We start from the raw sequence: 23141 nt of genomic DNA, 5'->3' as shown, positions 1-23141 counted from the left end.
GGCTGAGAATACATGCGCTGCTTTTATAAATGTTTACGAAATAGACACAAGTACTTAAAATATATTCTACGTTGAGTTGTACCACCTGCATATCTTCCCTAATAGCTTGGTAACTACTATTTACATGTGGTATTGTAAACGCGAATCCTGTTGATAGATCTATCGGGCCTGACAACCTCAACCGGACTGGACGACCAGTATTCAACAGTTGCACAGTACTTCGTTTCGGTGACTACTCTTGATACAGTGTAGTGAGATTTCATAATAAAGGGAATATGCGACGTTGATTAAATATTAAGTATGGTTACCAAGTGCTCAACCACTTAGAATATTTTTAATAAAATGTTTATGTATATGAAATCTTGTGGTCTATTAATATATTGAAATGATTATTATAATAAACCTATGAACTCACCAACCTTTTGGTTGACACTTTTAAGCATGTTTATTCTCAGGTATGAAAGAAACCTTCCGCTGTGCATTTGCTCATTTTAAAGATATTACTTGGAGTCATTCATGGCATATTTAGGTCAGTACCTCGCAATGGGACCAGATGTTGATGACTTCGTCCAGGTGGATAAGGACGGGACGTTACATAAACCATTATATAATGGTCGTGTGTAAACGATATTTTAGATTATCATTATTTGATAATCTACGTAATGCTTTTTAAACCTTTATTGATAAAATAAAGGTTATGGTTGTTTTAAAAATGAATGAAGTCTTTGAAAAACGTCTCATATAGAGGTCAAAACCTCGCGACAAAATCAATTAATATAGAACGTTTATAATCAATATGAACGGGACATTTCAGTTGGTATCCGAGCGTTGGTCTTAGAGAACCAGAAAATTGCATTAGCGTGTCTTACCGAGTTTGTTAGGATGCATTAGTGAGTCTGGACTTCGACCGTGTTTTCTTTAAAAACGATTGCTTAAAATTTTTGTTGAAAACTATATATTATTAACATGTAAATATTATGTGATATATTAACCTCTTAACGTGTTTGATATTGTGTGATAGATGTCTACCTCTAATACAAATCCCATCGACTTACCTAATAATAATGAAGAGTCGAATATACTTTGGGAAGATTCACAAATTCACGAAGAGGAACCGGAAGAGGAGGAACCGGAAGAAGAGGAACCAGAAGAGGAGGAACCGGAAGAAGAGGAACCGGAAGAGGAGGAACCGGAAGAGGAGGAATCGGAAGAGGAGGAACTAGAAGAAGAAGAGGTTTCGGAGGAAGAAATATTGATACTGTAGAGATCCGTCCTAATCCATCCGGACGAAGTCCATATCGATTACAAACGATTCACAACAGTTGATTACATCGCGAGGTAATTGACCTCTATATGATAAATTTTACAAACATTGCATTCGTTTTTAAAAGACAAACTTTCGTTACATCGACAGTTGACAGGAATGTAAAGCATTTCATAATATATCCAAATATAATTGACTTAATAATAATCTTGATGAACTCAACGACTCGAATGCAACATCTTTTGAAATATGTCATGAATGACTCCAAGTAATATCTCTAATATGAGCAAATGTACAGCGGAAGATTTCTTTCGTACCTGAGAATAAACATGCTTTAAAGTGTCAACCAAAAGGTTGGTGAGTTCATTAGTTTATCATAAAGAATCATTTCATAATTTTAATAGACCACAAGATTTCATACTTCCATTTCTCATAATCATACGTCCCATGCATAGAGACAAAAATATCATTCATATGGATTGAACACCTGGTAACTGACATTCACAATATGCATATAAGAATATCCCCATCATTCCGGGATCCTCCTTCGGACATGATATAAATTTCGAAGTACTAAAGCATCCGGTACTTTGGATGGGGCTTGTTGGGCCCGATAGATCTATCTTTAGAGTTCGCGTCAATTAGGGTGTCTGTTCCCTAATTCTTAGATTACCAGACTTAATAAAAAGGGGCATATTCAGTTTCGATCATTCAACCATAGAACGTAATTTCGATTACTTGTGTCTATTTCGTAAAACAGTTATAAAAGTTGCGCATGTATTCTCAGCCCAAAAATATAAAGGGTAAAAAGGTAAATGAAACTCACCTAATGTATTTTGTAGTAAAAATACATATGACGACATTGAACAAGTATAGGGTTGGCCTCGGATTCACGAACCTATATCATTTATATATATGTTAACACATTATCCCATTTAATCAACTAAGTTTACTTATATATTATAATTTAATAAAATTAGTATATTAAAAAAAATTATACTTATAATGAATATATGATATATAATTTAATTAAAGTTTTATCAATATAAATGATGATAATAAAAAAAATATTTGTATGTAATACTAGTTGTCTTGTAATGTATTTTTATATAGATATCATTTGTTTGTTAAAAATAATAATTATAATAATACTAAAATTAATAATAGTAATGATAATAATAAAATGATAATACTTTTAATAATAATGATAATACTAATAATAAAAGGATAAAAATACTAGTAATAATCATAATAATGTTACTAATGATAATAAAAATAATAATACTTATATTAGTAATAATAATAATAATACAATAATATTAATAGTACTTACTAATACTTAATAATAATAATAATAATAATGATAATAATAATAATAATGATAATAATAATAATAATAATAATAATAATAATAATAATAATAATAATAATAATAATAATAATAATAATAATAGTTATTTATACCTAATAAAAGGGATCACGAGTTTAATCAGATCCCAAAAACAGATCGAGATATCAAAGGCAAGAACACAGAATAATTCACGGTTCTTCTGTTCTCCAATCGATCAATAGATTAACCAACAACAATTCGAGGTAAATCTGGTCATCAATTTATTATCAACATCGTGTCAATATCATCATCAGTCTTCATCATCATATAATCATCATCATCATCCAACCCATGTAATCGTGATTAAGAATGGTTTCAAGATTTGTGATGGTGATTTACGATTATTAGCAGAAACAATAGCCACCGTTGGTGTTTGGTTAGTTTGAAGTGAAATGAAACAGGATAATAGGAAGGAGATGAATACGAGCAGGGTTAGGGTTTTAATCCCATGTATCAAATCAAGGAAGGTAGTGATAATTGATCAATTGTTTGTTTTTCATTTAGTTTTAAATTGCTGTTTGATTAACTAATAACAATTTATGCAGGTTCATCGTTGGTGATGCTCGATTGCAAAGTTAACACAAACGCAGCAGTAATTAAACAAGGTTAGAGGGTTGTTAATGATAACTTATGATGGGTGGTGAACTATGGTGGTGGTTCTTGGGTTGTTTGATCATGTTAGAAAAAAAATTAACGGGAACGATGAAACCCAGCTACACTCGTATTTATTTTGTTTTATTTTTTATTTTTTTTCTTGTGTTTTTCTTGATCATAACAGAAAGAGGATAGCAGCAACGTTTGATGTCATGATATTGATAGTTTTGATGGGTTGAAACTTTATTCGAATGGAAACAGAAGATGGCAACATAACAGTGGTAGCGAATTTAAATAATGATGGTATATCGATTTTCATTAATAGTAGGTACGAGCTTGAACACATATGGTTTCGGTTCTTGATGGTTTGAAACCGAACATTAATTGTTGGTGAGTTCGATGATAGTGATGGTATTTAATGAGTAAGCAGCAGCAATTTTAGAAATTTTTGTTGTGTCTGTAACATTTGAAACAGGAAAACAGATTTCAGTAGCATAGTTTTCAATTAGTGTTTATAATTGTTGTTTTGTTGGTTTGGGTTCTTGTGGTAATAATTTGAAAACAGCTGAACGAATCAACTAGAATGTTTGGTGATGATTTTGATTATAGCAGCAAAAATTGATCAGGGATGAGGATTGGTTTGGTAAGTGTCAAATAATATATCGGCAGTAATATTAAGCCTTACCAAGTAGTAGTAAGAGTCATTGTATTCGTGTGGTTTGATCATTGCAGGCACAACAACTTCAATGGGTTAAATTTTTAACATGAAGACAGAGAAAGAAATTGTAGCAGGCGGCTCAGTGTTGGTGATGGTTTAGTGACAGTTTGTCCTTGATGTTCGTGGTTAGTGGTTGGGACAGAAACAGATAGATACATAGCTGCAGGAGGTGGTTGTGGGTGGTGATTTGTGATTGGGTTTTTCGAAGGTGATCTTAGTTATAACAGAAAGCAATTAAAAGTACTGAGTTCCATATAGTTGCAATATCAACAAGCAGATGGTGTCCTTTGTTGAGTTTAACCGGAGCACAACAGAATTGAGTACGATTGCAGTAGCAAGAATCATGGCTAGTTTGGGTGGTGGTTTGATTCTTGAACCCGAACAGAACAAGATGTTGCAATTGGGTTTTCAAGAGGAGAAAGTAGGAGAGGGTGTTTTGTATGATATGCATATGTATAACTATAGTATAAATGTGATAGTGGGTAAGGGAGATGAATCTTCAATCAAGGAAAAGAAACAAAATATGTAAAAGTTGATTGTGTTTACCTACTAATTGGTACGATGGATTGTGCTTGTAAAGTATCCAAAGACATAAAACAAAGTTTGTTATGGATGGATAAATATGTGAAATTGATTCTATGTATCTAATCATTTACAACTCTTATTAATAAATACACCAGTATATATTAATAAAATAAAATTATATAAATAAAATTAATAATATTGGTAATAATAGTAATAGTTCTAATAATAACAATAACAATAAAAAATGCATTTATAATAATAATAATAATTATATAAATAATAATAGTTAATAATAATTTAACCACTATGATAATAATAATCAAAAATGGTATTATCAATGATATTTATGATAAATTGTATTATATTTATAATATTAATAATGGTTTTAATGTTAATGTATTTATAATTATAAAAGTAATAATATTAATAATAATAAAAGTGATAATGACATCAATAACATTAGAAATTAAATGTATCTAATTTTATATATATGTATATATATATTTACATCTTTATTTACTCATTCGTTCTTGAACCGTCGAAACTGATCGAAGGTTTACTAGTGCCATATAAATAGTTCAAAGGTCAAATGTATACATGAACTCAGTTCATAGTTTTTGAGATTCAATATTACAGACTTTGCTTATCGTGCCGAAATTATATAAAGATCAAGTTTAAATTTAGTCGGAAATTCCCGGGTCGTCACAGTACCTACCCGTTAAAGAAATTTCGTCCCGAAATTTGAGTGAGGTGGTCATGGCTAACAATAAAAATGTTTTCATGACTAATATGAGTTGAAAACTTGAGTTTTATCAGCATTGAGTAATATGGGTAAAAATAATTCGATTATTCGAAGAGTACGAATGAAGCTATCATCAAAGAGTGAATTGTAGAAATAAAGTTTCGTCTTAACTTTTGACGTAGAGGGTTGAATTCCGGAGTTCAAGGGATTCAAAAGAAGATCTTGGAAATCTATAAGATCTGATTCTTCGAGATTTAAGGAAATTAGGATCTCTTTAATTAAATGCGATGATCTGCCTCAATTACTACGTCCGATATTTCCATTATAAATTAAACTCCTCCGTTCCATTATTCTCACCATTCCTATATTTTCTTTCTTAGTTCATACATCCAAAAGATTGTGAAAATGCTTAGTCCAGTTGTGATCCTTATCCTTATCCTGACTATTGCAACAATCATTCTCCTTTTCCAACTTCCACCGGAGGAATCTGTTTTCTTTTACTTCGCCCTTGGGGTTATAGTGTTTTTAATTTTTCCGTGTCTTTATGTTGCAATAAACATTGATATACACGGTTTGTAATTTCTGTGTTGTTATTGGGCTTTATATTTTCTCTTATATTGTGGAGCTCTTTGCTCTTTTATTAACTTTTCGACCTCTATTAAAGCGAGTAACGGTCCAGAATTCATAGGTATGAATTTTCGTATGATTATAGTATTCCAAGCAGAAAGGAATGTATTAGCACGATTTAATTTGTCAATTTACCAGATTCACTGAGAATAGAACTATCAAGAATGTACCTTCTTGATATGTTCAGAAGTTAAGCAGAGTGAAAGAGTTATGTAACATGGCACATGATGACGTTATGATCTGTGAATCATCACGTCCCATTAGAAACTCAGCATGACTTACTATAATATAATCACGTTGATCAAGTGTCATTATATTATACTAACTCATGCATCATTTCCCAACATTACTTCAATAACATTCATATTTTAAGCTCGAAAGTTTACAGAATATAGAAACTAACAGTTTTTATATGATGTAATACTGATAGCATGAAGCGATTAATGATTTCAAATAAGAATAGTTATAAAAATATCTCCAGAAATATGGAGGATATTTATAATGAAAGATACGATAATATCTCGAAATATCTAAGATCAGAGGATGATAGAAACTATTATCTGCAAGGGTTTAGAGTAAGGAGCAAGATATTCACTAAAGACTTTAGCAGACATTGAATCATTTAGATTCTTTGAAGTCAAACTTATTCTTTGTGATTTGTCCACGACTTTCTTCCTAGTTTCGCATAATCTGCTTTTCGGTACTAAATTTTCTATTGAATGTTTCCAATATAATGACACACAGGAAGCACGAGGAGGTATATAATTTCGGACGAGAATATTTATGAAAATATCTTCAGAAATATCGAAGATATTGATGATGATATTTTGGAATTTCCAAGTTTGATGGTTGATGGAGAGAGATTTTCCGCAAGATTTTAACATGACTTCGGAGCAAGATATTCTCTAAAGATTTCAACGGATCCAAAATTACCTGAATCCTTTGAATATAGGGTTTGGTCCTTGTATTTGTCCTTGGTCTCCTTCATGGGTAGCTCAATCTGTTTTTTTTTCAATACCCAATTTTCTATCATGCGTTCCTAACACTCCTTTCTTTATCATCAACTTTTGGCCGTTTAGACCATCTACCATTTTTCTGTTTCCTCTGCATTTAATGCTATGATATCTGAATCATCGGTTATTAATCCAAGGTGGTTTCAGGAGAATTGTGTTTTTAGATGATTAAACGCTGATGGTAATATGGTGGAATATGAAAGGTTCCCTGGTAACAATAAAAGAGCATGTGTATATATCAACGTTATAATAAGGTTGTTTCGTACGAAAAGTCGAAGTTGTCTTGTTGGAGCTGTGACAAAACAGTGGATGCAAAGTTATTTTTGGTAATAATAACGCTAAATGAATTAGCACAGCTACGTGTTAAACGTTTACTCACGTTCTGAGTGTTTTCAGGTGCATAACTATATGCATAAATCTTTTCTTCCATAGATGAAATGCGGTTGGTTCATCCTATCGATTGAGGTGTTTTCAAGAATTACGAAAAGTTTGGATGCAGGTTGTAATCATCAAGATACAAATGAGGTTTAAGATGAAATCAAGTGACAACTTGAAGTATTGTTTAGTTTCATAAGTTATAATCAATATTTTAATTCATTTTAATTGTCCACTGTTGGTAGTCTTCAGTTGAATAGTCCACAGTTAGCTAGGAACATGTAGCTAGGATTTTGTCAGCGTGGATTCTTAACAAAATTTCTCATAGTTAATTTTTTTGTTTCTAACAAATTTTATTCCATCAAATGTTTTCTTCATTATGCCACTTGTTGGGTTCTGATAAATCAAAATCCCAATATGAAATTGGATGAAATGGTTATTCTGTGGTGAACGGATACGTATATCAGTGGATGTAAGTAGGATTGTAAATGGCTGTTGAATCAGATTCGAAGATTGTACAGTGTAACTTATTAATATGAAATTTAAATGTTCCTCGGGTATTACCTACCCATTAAAATATTTTCACCATTAACAGTTTGTACAAAAGAATTTTTAATTACAATCTTTATGAAAACATATATACATATATATTTTCTTCAGATGTATTCATGGATTTAATGAGTTAATATGATATTAGACTCATTTACTTTTCAGTTGGAACTAGAATAAATAATCTCTAAAACTTTAGAGGTTACATATTCGCCATGTCGAACGAAGATAAATGAGGTAGAACGATACGTAGAACGAAGATCATACTCAAAGTACAGATGATAATATTGAAGCATGGATTGTTGATGGTACTGGTGCTGTTATTGATTGTACTGTTGGTGCCGGTGATGTTGCTGAAGCTGGTACATTTTGCACCATATTCTCCGAATTGATTATTCGAGCGCGAAGTTCATTGACTTATTACTCCAGGATGATTGTCGGTCGGAACGAGCGGATGAATAAGGTTCAGAATTGTGGATAGAATATAATCTTGTTGAGTTACCCTGGAAATGAGACCAAAAATGGTGGTTCGAACAGGTTCACCGGTAACCGCTTCAGGTTCATTGTCAAGAGGTGAATTCGGTTGGTGGAAGGGATTGCCTTCTGCGCGTTTCCATTAATTAAGTCAACTACGAACCCATCAGCTGAATTGATAATGGCTGATTGGTTGATTCATGCCGATGACGCTATTTTCAGAGCTTAGGTGAACATCTTTGTCGGAATAGCTGTCGGAATAACTATCGGAATAGCTATCGGAATCTGAGGGACTCGAACTGGTTGCAGGATTCATCTCGTACGATCAGATGAAGGATTTTTGATAAGAAATAGATTATAGAATGTAGATTAGTACCCTGCAATATATAATTTACATATGCATATATAATACTAAAATCCCATAAGTTACGGAGGAATCTACGGAAGCTGTCAGGAAAAGTTACAGTAACAGATACGCTAAGATATGAAGTAGCAGATACGCTAAGATATGAATTTTGTCTATATACTATTCATGCAGTCAATGCAGTAAAACGTGTGTAGACTAAGAATAATGAGCATGTAATTTCCTAAGGATGATAACCAGATGATTTCCGACTAGAATTGATAAGCAAAACTTTTGACATGCAGACACGATCGAAGTCCAGACTCACTGATGCATCCTAACGACTTATCAGTTAGACACACTAATGCAGACCTGGTTCGCTAAGACCTCTGCTCTGATACCAACTGTAGAGACCCGTCCTAATCCATCCGGACGAAGTCCATATCGATTACAAACGATTCACAACAGTTGATTACATCGCGAGGTAATTGACCTCTATATGATAAATTTTACAAACATTGCATTCATTTTTAAAAGACAAACTTTCGTTACATCGACAGTTGACAGGCATGTAAAGCATTTCATAATATATCCAAATATAATTAACTTAATAATAATCTTGATGAACTCAATGACTCGAATGCAACATCTTTTGAAATATGTCATGAATGACTCCAAGTAATATCTCTAATATGAGCAAATGCACAGCGGAAGATTTCTTTCGTACCTGAGAATAAACATGCTTTAAAGTGTCAACCAAAAGGTTGGTGAGTTCATTAGTTTAACATAAAGAATCATTTCATAATTTTAATAGACCACAAGATTTCATACTTCCATTTCTCATAATCATACGTCCCATGCATAGAGACAAAAATATCATTCATATGGATTGAACACCTGGTAACCGACATTCACAATATGCATATAAGAATATCCCCATCATTCCGGGATCCTCCTTCGGACATGATATAAATTTCGAAGTACTAAAGCATCCGGTACTTTGGATGGGGCTTGTTGGGCCCGATAGATCTATCTTTAGAGTTCGCGTCAATTAGGGTGTCTGTTCCCTAATTCTTAGATTACCAGACTTAATAAAAAGGGGCATATTTAGTTTCGATCATTCAACCATAGAACGTAATTTCGATTACTTGTGTCTATTTCGTAAAACAGTTATAAAAGTTGCGCATGTATTCTCAGCCCAAAAATATAAAGGGTAAAAAGGTAAATGAAACTCACCTAATGTATTTTGTAGTAAAAATACATATGACGACATTGAACAAGTATAGGGTTGGCCTCGGATTCACGAACCTATATCATTTATATATATGTTAACACATTATCCCATTTAATCAACTAAGTTTACTTATATATTATAATTTAATAAAATTAGTATATTAAAAAAAATTATACTTATAATGAATATATGATATATAATTTAATTAAAGTTTTATCAATATAAATGATGATAATAAAAAAATATTTGTATGTGTAACATCCCGCCTTTTTCCATTTATTTTTCCATTATACTAATATAAAGTCCGTTATATGTTTATAACATCTCCCGTTGATACACGTTTTAAATTATCTCGTTTAGGTAATTCCCGCACCCGAACAAAAGTTGAGGGACTAAACTTGACAAGGGATCAAACCCTTGACTAGGTCAAAGGGTCAACCCCTTTCACCCATTCATTTCATCTTCATCTCTCTCTCTTTCTCTCTAGCAAGAACACACACACTCAAAACCATATTCATTCATTCATCATCTAAATCCGGATCAAGGAGCTAGCAACCAAATAAATTACATATTCGTGATCCTCTCTTCATCCTCTTCATTTTGGTACCAACTTCATCTCATTTGGGTAACTTTCTAAAATCACTAGATTTTGTGTTCTTGATGTTTTTAACTTATAAAAGTGTTAATTAGTGTCTATGGCTCAAGTCTAACATGAATATATGATTTATATGCTCGATCTCGTTGTTTTAGTGTAACTAGCATGAACTTGAATTTTGGTGTGTTATTCTTGAATTTTGGATGATCATATGTTGTTAGATGTTAAAAGTTGATGTTTTAATTGTGTTACTAGCATCACTAGCTTCAATTTGATGTGTAGGTTGCTTTAGAAAAGTTCATGAACTTGATTTATGATTTTGGTGAATTTGGGTTAGGGTTTGATGAACTTGAAATGGACTTTTGATGTATTGAATGCCATGGATTATTGTTGGTAAGTGTTTAGTTGGATTGTATGCTTGATTACCTTCGAAACGGCATATCATTCATGTAAATTGGTTGCCCGAATCATAAAATGCGTTTTTGGAACTTGAACTTTGATTATGAACGTTTAATTACGGTTTTTGGTTGTTGTAAGTGAAAGTTTGGTTGATGAATTGTGTTTAGTTGCATTCCTTGTCACAATACCTTTCCAACGATGTATGATAGGCGTATTAAGCGTTTGCGGGTCAAAAATTGTGTTAGAATTGGTTTTGGTTCGTGCACATTTAAAAAGCAGAAAAATAGCTGAAGCAGCAGGGTGGCGCGGCGCGCCATACCCCCCGCGCGGCGCGCCGAATGGCCTGGACAGATTCTGTCCAAATTGGTCAATTTTTGAATAATGTTTGGCATGCTACGCACCTCCGATTAACATGTAACTTGGCCAACATGCTCATATATGATTTCTAAGATTAGAAAAATAGTTCGGAACCCGACCCGAACGTGTTGACTTTCGTTGACTTTGACCGACCAAAGTTTGACTTTTTGTCAAACTTAACCAAATGATTATGCAACCTTCCTAACTTATTTATATACTTGTATCTTGCATGAAACTTGGCAATTTGATTTCACATGCTAAATAATCGAGTCGTAACGAGCCATAGGACTAATTGAACATCTTTGACCTATCGTGTTTACCGTTATTGATACAACCTATTGTTTAGGTCAAGACTAGCATTGTTCTTTGCACACGTTTACTTGTCGAAGTACTTTACTACTCGTGCACTCAAGGTGAGATCATAGTCCCACTTTTACTCTTTTTGAACTTACATTTGGGATGAGAAAACATAAACATTTCTTTTACTAAGTGAACACAAGTACAGGAAAACAAACATTCTACATACGAGTTTAGAACAAAATCCTCAATTCGATTATCATTAGTTACACTTGCCGGGTGTAAGCGAGAACTTATGTTGTATGGATCCATATGGGTTTGACAAACCCTCATTCAAACGGTTCGCTACCGTTTACGAATGAAATATATTTTCGAGAAACAGTGTATGTTCTAGCACTAAGTGATGGGGTTCAATGGAAGGAAATGTTAAGCATTGATAATTGGGTGCTCGTGAAACAAACTTTTGGAATGTAATACTATTATTTCATTGATGCAAATCTTGTGGTTCACTTGTACTTACTTACTTAAACCTATGATTTCACCAACGTTTTCGTTGACAGATTTCTATGTTTTTCTCAGGTCCTTGAACGATACATGATACATGCTTCCGCTCATTATTTGATACTTGCATTGGATGTCGAGTATATGTGCATTTCATGGAGCGTCTTTTGACTTCACTTTAAACCGTGTCGCCTAGATTTCATTCGTATTATAACGTTGTAACTTAACTATTGGTTGAACAATTCTTGTAAACGTTGGGAACAAATCTTTATTTCGAAATGAAGGCGACGTATTTTGGTCAAACTTTGTCTTAAAGACTTATGACCACGTAACGGGACCTAAGTAGACGGCGCCGTCAAACATGATTTGGTCGGGTCGCTACAGATGGTATCAGAGCGTTGGTTGTAGGGATTTAGAGTTCATTAGTGTCAACCCCGAGTCATAGGGTACATTGGTGAGTCTAGACTACAACCGGCATATAGACTTGAAGTAGGAATTACTTGACTACTTGTGCATTTATACTCGAACGTTTCTACTCATATCTACTCTTAGTTCATCTTAATCTCACGTTGTTTAATTTGATTGACACGCCACCTTGACTATATGAAATGATGTCGAATGCACATATGAATCAGGGTAATATAATTTCCGGGATTATATTACGGTGACTCGTATGAACGTTCCGACATTATGACATAAAGAATTTAAGGCGAGTCGAAAAAAAAAAAAAAAAAAAAAAAAAAAAAAAAAAAAAAAAAAAAAAAAAAACTTCTCTTTATCTTTATTCTATATCACGGTTAGTATTATTGAGAATACTAATCAATGATATTCTTGTGTCTTGAAGGAACAATGGCTCCTCGTCGCGTACGCCGCAATGAAACTCCCGAACAAGCTCTCGAACGGATGATAGCAACCGCCGTAGATGCGGCCATGGCCGGTCACTCATCCAACAACAATAATAACAACAACAACAACAACAACAACAACAACAACAATGGAGCCGGAAACTCAAACGAGGGATGCTCCTATAAAGCTTTCATGGGGTGCAAACCTCACACTTTTGATGGAACCGGGGGACCGGTCGTGCTCACCCGATGGTTTGAGCAAACGGAAGCCGTCTTTAGCATAAGCGGTTGTCGGGACCAAGACAAGGTCAAATACTCCACTCACACTTTCTCCGGAATTGCTCTAACATGGTGGAACACCTATGTTCAATCGGTGGGTACCGATGAAGCTCATGCCCTCTCTTGGGCCGATCTAAAGGAAAAGATGATTGTTGAATATTTTCCGCGCGAAGAAACCCGAAAGCTTGAGGAAGAACTAAGAGCTTTGAAAGCGGTCGGAAACGATCTTAAAGCTTATAATCAACGCTTCGCCGAACTATCCTTGATGTGTCCTAATCTTGTTAACCCCGAATCTCAAAGGATTGAGCTCTACATGCTCGGTCTTCCAAAAAGCATCAAACAAGGGGTGATGTCATCCAAACCCACTACTCATCAAGCCGCTATGAACATGGCTCGCCAACTAATCGAAACGGTTGACGAAATCGTAGTTCCGGCACCTAAGGCCGAGGATAAATCGAGCGGCAACAAAAGAAAGTGGGAACCCTCCCAATCAAGCAACAACAACTTTGCTAAGAAGCCTTACACCTTCGACGGCAAGAAAGGTTATGCCGGGAACCTACCTCTTTGCAACAAATGCAACAAACATCACTTTGGCGAATGTAGTAAGATAATTTGCCACCGGTGCCAAGGGGTTGGTCATAAGGCCAACGATTGTAAAAGTGCCACTCCCGTCGCTCGAAAGTGGCCCAATGCACCAAAGACGGGCACTTGTTACGAATGTGGCCAAACGGGTCATTATAGAAATGCATGCCCGAAAAGGAAAGATAACACCAATACGCGCGGCCGAGCTTTCAACATCAACACCGAGGAAGCCCGGGATGACACTGAACTAGTCACGGGTACGTTTCTTCTCAACAATTCTTATGTCTCTTGCTTATTCGATTCGGGTGCCGATAAATGCTTTGTATCCAAGACTTTGACTCATTCTTTTAGCACTCCACCTTTTCCATTAGATACCACTTATACCATTGAAGTGGCTAACGGAAAACTATTAAGTGCCGACACATATTACCGGGGGTGTACGTTAAACATTTTGGGTAGGAAATTTGAAATTGACTTGATACCCATGGAATTAGGAAGCTTTGATGTAATAATCGGTATGAATTGGTTAGTCAAAACGAAATCTCACATTCTTTGTGATCTTAACGCAATCCGAATTCCTATCGAGAATGGTGAACCTTTGATTGTTTATGGCGATAAGAGTTGCACCAGACTCAACCTCGTTTCGTGCCTTAAAGTTAGAAAACTACTCCGTAAGGGTTGTTTTGCGATCCTTGCCCACGTTAAGAAAGTCGAGTCCGATGAGAAGCATATCGATGATGTGCCAATTGTTAGTGACTTTTCCGATGTATTTCCCGACGAATTGCCGGGTCTTCCACCTCATCGACCGGTTGAATTCCAAATCGATCTTATTCCGGGAGCCGCACCCGTAGCACGTGCACCATATAGACTCGCTCCATCTGAAATGCAAGAATTGCAAAGTCAAATCCAAGAACTACTTGATCGTGGTTTTATCCAACCTAGCCATTCACCTTGGGGCGCTCCGATTTTGTTTGTTAAAAAGAAAGACGGATCCCTACGAATGTGCATTGATTATCGTGAACTAAATAAATTGACGGTTAAGAACCGATATCCTCTTCCTCGCATCGATGACCTCTTTGATCAACTACAAGGGTCTTGTGTATATTCGAAAATCGATCTCCGCTCGGGTTATCATCAATTGAGGGTTAAGGGAGAAGATGTCTCCAAAACCGCTTTCCGAACTCGTTATGGTAGTTATGAATTCCTTGTCATGCCATTTGGTCTCACTAACGCACCGGCGGTGTTCATGGATCTTATGAACCGCGTGTGCAAACCGTATCTCGATAAATTCGTTATTGTGTTCATCGATGACATATTGATCTATTCTAAAAATGAAGAAGAGCACGAACAGCATCTCCGACTTGTGCTTGAACTTTTAAGACAAGAACAACTCTATGCCAAATTCTCCAAGTGTGAATTTTGGTTAAAGGAAGTACAATTTCTTGGTCATGTTGTAAGTGACCAAGGTATTAAAGTCGATCCATCAAAAATCGAAGCCATTAGCAAATGGGAGACTCCTACTACTCCTACTCACATTCGTCAATTTTTGGGTCTCGCCGGGTACTATCGTAGATTCATCGAAAATTTCTCTTTGGTTGCACGTCCTCTAACCGCATTGACTCACAAGGGAAAGAAATTCATTTGGGCGACCGAACATGAATCCGCATTCCAAATCTTGAAAACGAAGCTAACCACCGCTCCTATCTTGTCACTTCCCGAAGGCAACGATGACTTTGTTGTGTATTGCGATGCCTCGAAACATGGTTTTGGGTGTGTATTGATGCAACGAACGAAAGTCATTGCTTATGCTTCTCGACAACTCAAAATTCATGAACGAAACTATACGACACATGATCTCGAACTCGGAGCCGTTGTCTTTGCACTTAAAATGTGGAGACACTATCTTTATGGAACCAAGAGTACTATCTTCACCGATCACAAAAGCCTTCAACACATTTTCGATCAAAAGCAACTAAACATGAGACAACGAAGGTGGATTGAAACCTTAAACGATTACGATTGCGAGCTTCGTTACCATCCCGGGAAGGCAAATGTAGTAGCCGATGCCTTAAGTCGAAAAGAAAGAGTGGTGCCTCTCCGTGTCCGAGCTTTAAACATCACCATTCACACCAACCTTATTAGCCAAATTCGGGTAGCCCAAGATGAGGCTCTCAAGGATGAAAACATCTCTCTCGAACACTTGAACGTCCTCACCTCTCGATTCGAAGTTAAAGAAACCGGACTCCGATATTTCGCCGGAAGAATTTGGGTGCCTAGTTATGGGGACCTACGAAGCCTTATTTTAGATGAAGCCCATAAGTCACGATACTCGATTCACCCCGGTGCCAATAAGATGTACCACGACCTTAAACAGCTATATTGGTGGCCGAATATCAAAAGGGAAGTAGCTACTTATGTTTCCAAGTGTTTGACATGTTCCAAAGTCAAAGCCGAACACCAAAGACCGTCCGGACTACTTCGACAACCCGAGATCCCGCAATGGAAGTGGGAAGGGATAACGATGGATTTTATCACCAAACTACCAAAAACGACGGGCGGTTATGATACCATTTGGGTTATTGTTGACCGTCTCACCAAATCCGCACACTTCCTTGCCATGAAAGAAACGGACAAAATGGAGAAACTTGCACAACTTTACATTAAGGAGATCGTAGCCCGACACGGTGTACCTTTATCGATTATCTCCGACCGAGATGGCCGTTTCGTTTCTAGATTTTGGCGTACATTGCAAGAAGCGTTGGGAACACGTTTAGACATGAGCACCGCATATCATCCTCAAACCGATGGACAAAGCGAACGTACAATTCAAACCTTAGAGGACATGTTACGAGCTTGCGTGGTTGATTTCGGAAAAGCTTGGGACAAGCACTTACCTCTCGCCGAGTTCTCTTACAACAATAGTTATCACGCGAGTATTAAAGCCGCACCTTTTGAAGCGCTATATGGCCGCAAATGTCGTTCACCTCTTTGTTGGGCCGAGGTAGGCGACGTGCAAATCACCGGACCCGAACTCATTCACGAAACCACCGAGAAAATCGTTCAAATCCGAGATAGGCTTAGGACGGCCCGAAGTCGTCAAAAGAGCTATACCGACAAACGACGCAACGATCTTGAATTTCAAGTCGGTGACCGAGTAATGTTAAAAGTCGCACCTTGGAAGGGTGTAATCCGTTTTGGGAAACGCGGGAAGCTAAATCCGCGGTATATTGGTCCTTTCGAAATCTTGGAGCGTATTGGAACCGTTGCTTATCGTTTGGATCTTCCGCCTCAATTGAACTCCGTTCATCCTACCTTCCATGTATCTAACTTGAAAAAGTGTCTTGCTGAACCCGATATCGTCATCCCTCTTGAGGAACTTACTATTGATGACAAGCTTCATTTTGTGGAGGAACCGGTTGAAATTGTGGATACCTCCGTCAAGACATTGAAACAAAGCCGAATCCCGATTGTTAAAGTTCGTTGGAATGCCAAAAGAGGACCCGAGTTTACTTGGGAAAGACAAGATCAAATGCAAAGGAAGTATCCTCATCTATTCGTGAATTCGGAAACGCAAGATCTCGAGGAAGAAACAACGGCTACTACGCCTACTTAAATTTCGGGACGAAATTTCTTTTAAGGTGTAGGTAATGTAACATCCCGCCTTTTTCCATTTATTTTTCCATTATACTAATATAAAGTCCGTTATATGTTTATAACATCTCCCGTTGATACGCGTTTTAAATTATCTCGTTTAGGTAATTCCCGCACCCGAACAAAAGTTGAGGGACTAAACTTGACAAGGGATCAAACCCTTGACTAGGTCAAAGGGTCAACCCCTTTCACCCATTCATTTCATCTTCATCTCTCTCTCTTTCTCTCTAGCAAGAACACACACACTCAAAACCATATTCATTCATTCATCATCTAAATCCGGATCAAGGAGCTAGCAACCAAATAAATTACATATTCGTGATCCTCTCTTCATCCTCTTCATTTTGGTACCAACTTCATCTCATTTGGGTAACTTTCTAAAATCACTAGATTTTGTGTTCTTGATGTTTTTAACTTATAAAAGTGTTAATTAGTGTCTATGGCTCAAGTCTAACATGAATATATGATTTATATGCTCGATCTCGTTGTTTTAGTGTAACTAGCATGAACTTGAATTTTGGTGTGTTATTCTTGAATTTTGGATGATCATATGTTGTTAGATGTTAAAAGTTGATGTTTTAATTGTGTTACTAGCATCACTAGCTTCAATTTGATGTGTAGGTTGCTTTAGAAAAGTTCATGAACTTGATTTATGATTTTGGTGAATTTGGGTTAGGGTTTGATGAACTTGAAATGGACTTTTGATGTATTGAATGCCATGGATTATTGTTGGTAAGTGTTTAGTTGGATTGTATGCTTGATTACCTTCGAAACGGCATATCATTCATGTAAATTGGTTGCCCGAATCATAAAATGCGTTTTTGGAACTTGAACTTTGATTATGAACGTTTAATTACGGTTTTTGGTTGTTGTAAGTGAAAGTTTGGTTGATGAATTGTGTTTAGTTGCATTCCTTGTCACAATACCTTTCCAACGATGTATGATAGGCGTATTAAGCGTTTGCGGGTCAAAAATTGTGTTAGAATTGGTTTTGGTTCGTGCACATTTAAAAAGCAGAAAAATAGCTGAAGCAGCAGGGTGGCGCGGCGCGCCATACCCCCCGCGCGGCGCGCCGAATGGCCTGGACAGATTCTGTCCAAATTGGTCAATTTTTGAATAATGTTTGGCATGCTACGCACCTCCGATTAACATGTAACTTGGCCAACATGCTCATATATGATTTCTAAGATTAGAAAAATAGTTCGGAACCCGACCCGAACGTGTTGACTTTCGTTGACTTTGACCGACCAAAGTTTGACTTTTTGTCAAACTTAACCAAATGATTATGCAACCTTCCTAACTTATTTATATACTTGTATCTTGCATGAAACTTGGCAATTTGATTTCACATGCTAAATAATCGAGTCGTAACGAGCCATAGGACTAATTGAACATCTTTGACCTATCGTGTTTACCGTTATTGATACAACCTATTGTTTAGGTCAAGACTAGCATTGTTCTTTGCACACGTTTACTTGTCGAAGTACTTTACTACTCGTGCACTCAAGGTGAGATCATAGTCCCACTTTTACTCTTTTTGAACTTACATTTGGGATGAGAAAACATAAACATTTCTTTTACTAAGTGAACACAAGTACAGGAAAACAAACATTCTACATACGAGTTTAGAACAAAATCCTCAATTCGATTATCATTAGTTACACTTGCCGGGTGTAAGCGAGAACTTATGTTGTATGGATCCATATGGGTTTGACAAACCCTCATTCAAACGGTTCGCTACCGTTTACGAATGAAATATATTTTCGAGAAACAGTGTATGTTCTAGCACTAAGTGATGGGGTTCAATGGAAGGAAATGTTAAGCATTGATAATTGGGTGCTCGTGAAACAAACTTTTGGAATGTAATACTATTATTTCATTGATGCAAATCTTGTGGTTCACTTGTACTTACTTACTTAAACCTATGATTTCACCAACGTTTTCGTTGACAGATTTCTATGTTTTTCTCAGGTCCTTGAACGATACATGATACATGCTTCCGCTCATTATTTGATACTTGCATTGGATGTCGAGTATATGTGCATTTCATGGAGCGTCTTTTGACTTCACTTTAAACCGTGTCGCCTAGATTTCATTCGTATTATAACGTTGTAACTTAACTATTGGTTGAACAATTCTTGTAAACGTTGGGAACAAATCTTTATTTCGAAATGAAGGCGACGTATTTTGGTCAAACTTTGTCTTAAAGACTTATGACCACGTAACGGGACCTAAGTAGACGGCGCCGTCAAACATGATTTGGTCGGGTCGCTACAGTATGTAATACTAGTTGTCTTGTAATGTATTTTTATATAGCTATCATTTGTTTGTTAAAAATAATAATTATAATAATACTAAAATTAATAATAGTAATGATAATAATAAAATGATAATACTTTTAATAATAATGATAATACTAATAATAAAAGGATAAAAATACTAGTAATAATCATAATAATGTTACTAATGATAATAAAAATAATAATACTTATATTAGTAATAATAATAATAATACAATAATATTAATAGTACTTACTAATACTTAATAATAATAATAATGATAATAATAATAATAATAATAATAATAATAATAATAATAATAATAGTTATTTATACCTAATAAAAGGGATCACGAGTTTAATCAGATCCCAAAAACAGATCGAGATATCAAAGGCAAGAACATAGAATAATTCACGGTTCTTCTGTTCTCCAATCGATCAATAGATTAACCAACAACAATTCGAGGTAAATCTGGTCATCAATTCATTATCAACATTGTGACGACCCGAAAATTTCCAAACAAATTTAAACTTAACCTTTATATGTTTCCGACACGATAAGCAGAATTTGTAATGTTGAATCTCAAAAAGTTTGGAACTACATTCATGTAATCAATTATCCTTTGACTGTGTTCGACGATTCACGAACAATTATGTGTATATAGATATGTATATATAATATATAATATTAACTGAAAACATTAACAAAGTATTAGATATATGATACTTTACATGAACGTATTTGTTTCGATATATTTATTGACAGAATTAAGAGATAATATCAAATGATTGAATTATCAGATACATTATGTGTGATGACTCCGTCAAAACACTTAACGGCTTCGTTACTTGGTCCCACAGCTTGATCGAAACTCTATATGAATTTAATAAAACAACCTTGCATTCTTTATTTAAAAATGATTTCCTATAAAGGAAATCTACTAAAATGTATAAGTTTAGAAAAACTATACAATAATACTTTAACCAAAAGTTGACCAAAATAAAGTCAACAAACAACCACTATTTAATGTAATAAAATAGAATGCAAGTTAATGTTTAACAAAAGCTGTCATCATAAATATGCAGACTCTCTAAGCACAGCGGAAGCAATCAATCATGAACCTGAGAATAAAACATGCGAGTAACTGTCAACAAAAATGTTGAGTGAATTATAGGTCTAATATTGCAAACAATATTTAATTTAAACAATAAAAATTTATGTTTGAAAACATAAAAACTCCTTTTTGAACCACCAAATTATATGCTAGAAAACATATAATAAAACATTATTCCATTTTCCGTGAGCCACCTGGTAACCACTTAACCATTTATTTACCCTTGCCAAACACAATAAATAATATACACCGAACAAGTGTATCTACAACAAAATACGAAGTACTAAACATTCCGATAACAAATTGCTAGCGCGACTAGCTCGAAATGGGGTTGTCAAACCCGATAGATCTATCCATAGGATTCGCGTTCACCAGTAGAAACCAGTGATTACAGTTACCAGACTAGGGAATATTTTTGTTCAACTCACAATGAATAATTTAAACCAACTTCCACTTGTGTCCAAAATATAAATAAATTGCATGTATTCTCATCCCAAAAGATTTAAAATAGAAAAAATGGGACTATAACTCACCTTAATAGCAACTGAAGAAATCTCACAAACAAGCGAACAGCAAATAAAGTAAAGTGATCAAGAAAGATCACAACGCCGACCTATAAATAAAGCAGGCCGATATAAATAACTAACTTAGGTCAAGTCTTAGTATGATAGCTATTGTACATGTTGCAAGTAGTCATAGAACAATACTCAATATGCATCGGTTTGATCGGAACAGCTTACGAACACACACTTTCTATTTTTAGAAAGTTTCTATTTTTAGCAGGTTTCCATTTTTGGAAAGTTTTCTATTTTAGGAAAGTTTCTATTTTTGGAAAGTTTCTATTTTTGGAAAGTTTCTATTTTTGGAAAGTTTCCAAATTTAGAAAGTTCTATTTTTAGAAAGTTTTGAAGTTAGGAAAGTTTCCTTATTTAGAAAGTCAACAGAAGTCAACTGAAAGTCAAAGTCAACCGAAAGTCAACTCAAAAGTCAACCTTGGTCAAACATAGTCAACATTAATTTGAAAAGTGTAAGTTATAATAATAACATAGGTTATAATGTTTATTAAAGTCAAAAGTGTATAATTATGTCTTAACATAAGTTTAATTAAATAAAAATGAATTATTAAAGTTTAGATAAGTTTAAATGATATAATTAATATAACATAAGTATTTAATTAATTAATTAAATATTAGTCATAATATAAGTATTATTAATTAATAATAAATTTTAAATCATATCATAAGTATTATTAATTAATAATGAATTATTAATCATATCATAAATTTCTAATTATACTTATTAAATCATAAGTATTTAATAATTAAATAATAACTAAGTCTTATAATAATTAAATAATTATTTAATCCTTATTATAAGTCCTATAATACTAATAATCTCATAATATAAGTTTAATACTTATCATAAGTATTTTTCATTAATAATAAAAGTATTATTAATCATAAGTTTAATTAAAATGTTAATTAAATCATAAGTCATAATTAAATGATATAATAAATATATATCATAAGTCTTAAATAATAATAATTACTTCTTATATCATAAGTAATTAATCAATAATGAAAAATCATTATTTTTCTCATAAGTTTTAATATTTAACCATAAGTTTTAATCAAAAGTTCATCGGGTCGTATCTTGAGCCCCGGGTGTCGGTTTTCGGCGAGCCTTACATATATCTCCGCCTAAGCAAACCACCCGACACTTTGGTACACTCAAGAACACACCATGAACAGCCCACATGTCGTGATATACAGTCAATACACTACTTGGAACTTCAATTCAATCAAAAACGTGTTTTAGACGTAACGGGTGATTCGTGGCTCGGATTGAGATGACCCGAACATGAAAGTTCGCCCCACCATCAGTCGTAACACACTAACACACCCTAAAGTCACCAAATATGGTCACAAAGTCGGACCCAACCTGGTTCATACCAAAATCACATTTCAATCTTAACAAAATACCACTTTGATCGTAACTAGGGCTCCGGGAATCGAAACGACATGAATCCGGAGTCTAAAATTAATGTCTTGATGAGAGGAACTCATTTATATACTTTATTTTATGATCAACATCAGTTACAATATCAGAAACACACGAAAAAGCTGCTGTTCCAATTTTATCAAACCGAAAAATATGCAATCGAGTAATTCTACGAATACAATCAACATTACAACAACTAATATCATCATACTAATAAAATATAATCAAAATACAGAAAAATAAAGAAAAATTAAAAATCTAGGGTTAGGGTTTATACCCTAATCAATAATCAAGTGATATAGACGCGTAGAGAACGATGAGAGGAATCCGTTTATGTTGAAAGCCCTAATTCTTAACCTTGATTTGATGATGAAATGGTGATGATGATGATG

The sequence above is a fragment of the Rutidosis leptorrhynchoides genome, chromosome 11 (genome assembly GCF_046630445.1).
Source record: "Rutidosis leptorrhynchoides isolate AG116_Rl617_1_P2 chromosome 11, CSIRO_AGI_Rlap_v1, whole genome shotgun sequence".
Taxonomy (NCBI): domain Eukaryota; kingdom Viridiplantae; phylum Streptophyta; class Magnoliopsida; order Asterales; family Asteraceae; genus Rutidosis; species Rutidosis leptorrhynchoides.
Note: the sequence above shows the minus strand (reverse complement) of the source record.